This window comes from Lytechinus variegatus, chromosome 14 (assembly GCF_018143015.1).
Source record: "Lytechinus variegatus isolate NC3 chromosome 14, Lvar_3.0, whole genome shotgun sequence".
NCBI lineage: Eukaryota > Metazoa > Echinodermata > Echinoidea > Temnopleuroida > Toxopneustidae > Lytechinus > Lytechinus variegatus.
Genome location: NC_054753.1, coordinates 14,411,548 through 14,417,547, shown reverse-complemented (window position 1 = coordinate 14,417,547; position 6,000 = coordinate 14,411,548). Strand labels below are relative to the sequence as shown.

Genomic DNA, 6,000 nt, shown 5'->3' with positions numbered 1-6,000 from the left:
GATTTCCAACAAGAGTCTCCATTTCTATAGAATTTCCACCACAGTGAATGCACTCGGTCCATCCTCGAAACAATTGAAATTCGCATTTGAAACAACGCATTTTGCAACATTTCATGTCTAACATTGCTGCGTATTATCATGTCTGAGTATTTCATGATAACACTCGCATTACAAATGACACATGATTGTAAAGGAGAATAATCATACTTTCTAAAGATATTACTTTTACACATGATGATGGCACATTAAGAAATTTATTAGCACTCAAACTTGCAGTTTGAGTTGCAGAACTCAAACATGACATGGTATTAAACGAGTTTTTGCAACATTTCATTTCTTACATTGCTGCATATTTATCATGTCTGTGTTTTTCATGATAACACTAGCATTACAAATGACACATGATCGTAAAGAGGAATAATCATACTTTCCAATGATACCACTTTTACATATGATGATGGCACACTAAGAAATTTATTAGCACTCAAACTTGAGTTGCGGAACTTTTTTTGAGGGGTTTATATGACTGGAGGAGAGAACAGAGATTCAAATATTCATATATAGAAAGGCACAAGACAAGAATTTTTTCTATTCCAGATCAATTTCATTTTAATTTTATCGATATATTATCTCTCAGTTCCCATAACAAACATAATTACGACAAATAAATGACATGATTATGCACACACAAAGAAGTAAACATCCATACAAGGACAAGTACATATATCAGAACAAGGAGGCCTATACTAAAGGCCTTGTCACATTGTTCCGTGCAAGCCTTCCTGTGACTTGTAAGTGAATATTTTTTAAACCTGCAGGTAAGGATTGACATCTCACACCCAGTTGCCCGCAGAAGCGCACGCAAGATTTGCATGCAGAAAAGTTTTGAACATGCTCAAAGCTTTGCTGCGGGTGAGTTGCAGGTAATCACCTGCAGGGCTTGCATGGAATGTGACAGGGCCTTAACAGAGAAAGGCATGGGGGTGGGGGGGAGAGGGAGAGAGTCACAAAGAGAGAAGGTGGGGATGTAGAGAGGAGACTGGGGAGAGAGAATGGGTGTTAAAGTAAGAGAGGTGGAAAGAGGGGGGGGGGGGGGTAGGGGAGAGAGAGGGGAAAGTGTGCAAAGGGTGTAGAAAGAAGGGGTTGTGGAGACAAGGGTATTGGTGTGTAGGGAGGAGCCAATGACGGAAGAATGAGAGAAGGGGAGGGAGAGAAAGTGGGTAAAGAAGGGGTATAGAAAAGAGCCTATGAAGAGAGAATGCGAGTGAAAGAAAGAACGGGAGAATTTTGGGAAGGGGAAGGGTGGACAGGTTGAAGAGAATGGATAAGAGAACAAGGAGTTGGGTAAAATCAAAAGGGAACGTACAATGGGAAATGACAATGGGAAGTGTTAATGATGAGACGAAGCATCAAGAAAATATCAAAGGAAATGATATTACAAACAAGAAGTAAAGTATATATACTATTCAAGAACAAATGCTATTTACATGTGCACCTTTAAATGTAAAAAAAATAATCAAATTTCATGATTATCATAGCACTTTAGCAAACCATTAACTTCTTCAGGTAAACGATTATATTCAACACTGTTGAAATATAAATTTTGAGCTTAATACCAACTGGTGAGACTTTTCATGCAAAAGGCATATTGAAAATACATTTATATATAGCAGAAAATAAAATGTGAAAAACAAAAAAAAAGGAACCAAAAAGGTCCTTAACTCCACTATTAAAGAAACATGTGACAAACATGTACATGTATTACATTTCACATTCAAGAGAAAATATCAGTACATCTAAATGTACATATATAACATGTGCTACATGTACATTTACAATTGTACCATCCATTTTTTATTGTATATGTTATGTAGTTTCCACATTAACATAAAAAACACACCAGTATTGATGGTACTACTAAAAAAAATAACGTAAACCTGTGTGCAGGATACACACTGGAGCAAGTCATACACATAATTATCTATCAAAAAAAAAAGAAATAACATTCTTGATTATGAATACTACAAAATGTAAGAGCTACTTGTGTACCCGTAGGAAACAACTGTCATTGTGGTTGGTTTAGTTGCAAATGAGCACCTACATGTAACAGGCTGCTAGAAAAGCTATGAATTCAGCGACTAATAAGTGATAATAATTTTGAACCGCTTTGAGCAGTTGTGATTGATATTGTGCTATATAAATAGCCAATCATATTAATATAAAGAATGTATCTTTCATACAAGTATGAATATTAGGCATGATGTCCATGAATGTGCATGTTACACACCTTAAAACAAAATTTACCTGCATGTACACATACATGTATACTGTACTTGTACTTTTCTTTCTAAGATTCAAACAAAAGGTATTTAAGCAGCATACATCTGTTTTGAAAATGGAAGCCCTGCTTTGTAAACATTACAACAAATCATTAAAAACCTGCATTAACCTAACACACATGTGGACATACATTTGATCTTGTGCACTGCTACAGCCAGAGTAATTACATGTATGCTACATCGGGGTAATTGACAATGTAACACTGATTTTTTTTCTTTCTGTGCACTCGATTGAGCAATTTATTTTATAACAAACATATACACTTATTGAGATGCATGAAAATAAAAACATATATATATAATCTGTAAGATAACCCGGGATACTATCATCGATAAATTTTATATGAAACCTATTCATTCTAATACTCCCACAAATTTTCTCATGATAAGTACTGTATTCCTAGTTTTAAAGTGACCATGTCAGTCTACTATCTAGAGGAATCATCTTGGTAACAATTATTTGTTAAAGGTCAGAAAGGTTTTTCAAAAGTGTTGTGGAAAATGGTAAAAATGTGTATTTTTATGGATGTTTGGAAAAAATAAGATCACTTCAATGTCTGCATGTATCTAAAACTGACATTTTCAATGATGGCACTTTAAAATCATTAAAAAGCAAAGAAGTAATCTAAAATTTGCCTTATTGAATTTCCAAAGTGGTCTTTGGCCCAAATTATGGTAAAAAACCAAAATAATACATTTTTTTTTCATTATTTGGGCATCTGGAGGGGTTCTGCATCTTATGTCAAATGCCAGGTAAAAACCTGAGGAAGTAGTTTAATGCCCGACCGTATACTGATTTCTATACATGATGCCCTTCAAACTTTGTTTCAAAGGGGTATAAAAAAAAACATTGTTAGGAAAATTTTAAAAATATGTGTCAAATATCAATTTTTAATGCTTATTTGTCAGGAATAGTACATGAGACAAACTTTAAGAGTACCCCAAGCTCCCTCCAATGATTTATTGCAAAATAATACATCATATTTAAATATAAATGAGCATAATTCAACACCCCAAAAAATGAAAATAATTGTGAAAAAAATTAACAATGCGGTTCTATAGATAACATTACAGGCGACATGCATATTGTACTCCTCTTTGCTGGATTGAAGGTTAAAACTCAAATATTGGACATTATCATATAATCAAAAGCAATAGAAAATAAAGATAATTGCACCAAAGCATTTCTTCCCTCTCCATGTATAACATATGTACATGTAAATGGAAAAAGGATTGGCAAGATCAAAGAATTATAACACTAACCCAAATCATCACACTTTCATTTACAGGTAGAATAATACTGTCGGCTATACAATGCACACCTTAAAGATTATTCCAAGAGCATGCACAAGTAATTTCAGGTCACCGATCATTCTCGATTCGATGATAGATACCAACAACATTAATTAAGCGATGGTGTACAGTGTATGAAATACATGTACATGACCAATAAAGGCTCTAATGGATTTCCAGAGTCAAAATTGAATACAAATGAATGCAGATGCAGTAAACAATGAGAAAGTATGTAAACCCAAGTTTAATTGTTACTATGTCATCCTAGATCCATATCTGGGTCCCGTAACACAAAGATGAGTGATTAATCGTACGCTCGATTTTCATGATTGATTGGACACTGTAGTCAATGCAATCAATCGTAGAAAAATTTTCTACAAACATTGCTAAGCTTTGTGTTATAGGAACCTGGCAGAGTTAACTAAACGGACTTTGTGAAATCTCGAAATCCTAACTGAAAAACGACACCAAAGATTGCCAACACAAGACATGTGGGAGAGTGTATTATTATACAACTCCCAAAATGTTCTGTAATCTGATTGGTCCTAAGCGGATCACATATTCAGCGAATTAAAACAATGCACGCATTCTTGGGCATAGAGGACCTAAATAATGAACTCTGTGCTCGACTCGCCAAATGGATATACAGCGCTCTGTCCTGTGGACCTCAGTACGATATACCCATTGGCTCTTCTCTCACATCGTTAATTACCTGGCCCTGCATGCATGCACTTACTTGCATTATTTGTATACTAATGCTTGGACAAGAACACAGCATCTAGGAATACCACGCTTATTTTTCTAATTTCTCAGCAATTACACATTTCTTCCAGAAAACTTTGGCACAGTTTTATTTATGCATGCAGACAGTGGATGGTCATTTTATTGGATACTGATTTTGTTATCATTACCAAAACTGGCATTGATCTTGAATTTGAACTCATTGCACTGAATAGCATTAGCCGATGGCATTGTTATAAATAACTTAACTGGCTTTCCACAGACAAAATATATTTGAATCAATCGCATCATTGATTACACATTATCTCTTAAGAGCTATGTACTGTATGCTATAAATGACCAATCAAGGCTTCATTGTCTTTCCATACTTATGATTAATCCTAATTAATCCCATCCTTGATTACACATTGTCTCTCAAGAGCTATGGACTACAGTGTACTGTAAGCTATACATGTAGATTACCAATCAAGGCTTCAACGGCTTTCCATAGCTGAAATTCATCTGAATCAATCACTCTTCATGAAGACAGGGCAAAGTTCTCCAAAACGTGCATGCAGTGGAGACGATTGACCCAATAGTTGATTAGAACCACCAGTTAAGTGTTGGAATTGATGACCTTACACAGTCTGCATGGATGCAATAATAGCATTCACAGCAACGTCGCCAATCATGGATCAACCTTTTGAAGGATCTTTTATATTCTGAAAAGTAAAACATTGAAAGATTCTCAAATTCAATTCATAAGTCATGTCATATGATATTTCAGCTAAGAAATGATAAGATGTTCCATTTGTATAGCGCAGCTACTATAAATGCATATACTCTACTGCACTTGATACGTGGTATCATATTAATATCTGGCTGTAGCTGAGCCACCGTATAATAGTAGGTGCTAAAGCATTCAAGGAATAAATCCCAACAGGGGCCCATTTCATAAAGCTGTTCGTAAGTTACGAATGACTTTACGCACGGCTAGTGATAATTTTTGTGGCAAATGATATATCTCAATGTAACTGATTTAGCGCCTAAGAAGAGGTTCCTGTTGTGCGAAGTTGTGTGTAACTTTACGAACAGCTTCATGAAACACCACCTAGGTACAAATTTACCTCACCTGGGTCGAGAGCAGCATAATGTGGGTAAAACAATCATAGAATGAGAACCCAAAGGCTTTAATATTAAAGGGTGTTTTCTGAGTGTAAGTCAAGTATTAACTATTGACAAATAATACCCAGTGACAAAAGAGCTTAATCATTAGTCAAGTTAATAAACATATTTGATAAATGAAATAAAAAAAAAATTAGAGTGAAATTTGTCTATATCTAGACCATCTATTGCAGTTATAATAGGTGTTTTGTTCAGACAAGTTCTGGTAAAACATTTTTTAATGGGGAAATCTATTTAAGATAAACCAAATTTGTGGCCTATGACTGTAAAATAATTACAAAATAAATGCATATATACAGACAATTCACAAATTATTGCAAACAAATCACCTATTTCAAATATACATGTGAATGTACATGTAAATGTCTTTTAACAATACTTATCACACTTCTCACAAGTTCTGCTAAACACTTTTATGCATTTACTACAGGCTTATTATTCTTGATATGGACTGATCATTCAA

The 6,000-nt window shown here is 34.6% G+C and overlaps 1 protein-coding gene across 2 annotated transcripts in view; it reads right to left on the bottom strand.

Moving 5' to 3' along the window:
• Nucleotides 1-2,555: 2,555 nt before the first annotated feature.
• The window catches only part of LOC121427802 (peroxisomal targeting signal 1 receptor-like), a 48,832-nt gene continuing 45,387 nt past the window's right edge, over nt 2,556-6,000 (bottom strand). For both annotated transcript variants that reach the window (XM_041624366.1, XM_041624367.1), the window contains one exon: nt 2,556-5,074. The gene's annotated coding sequence lies outside the window, so the exon portion shown is untranslated. The remainder of the gene's footprint in view (nt 5,075-6,000) is intronic.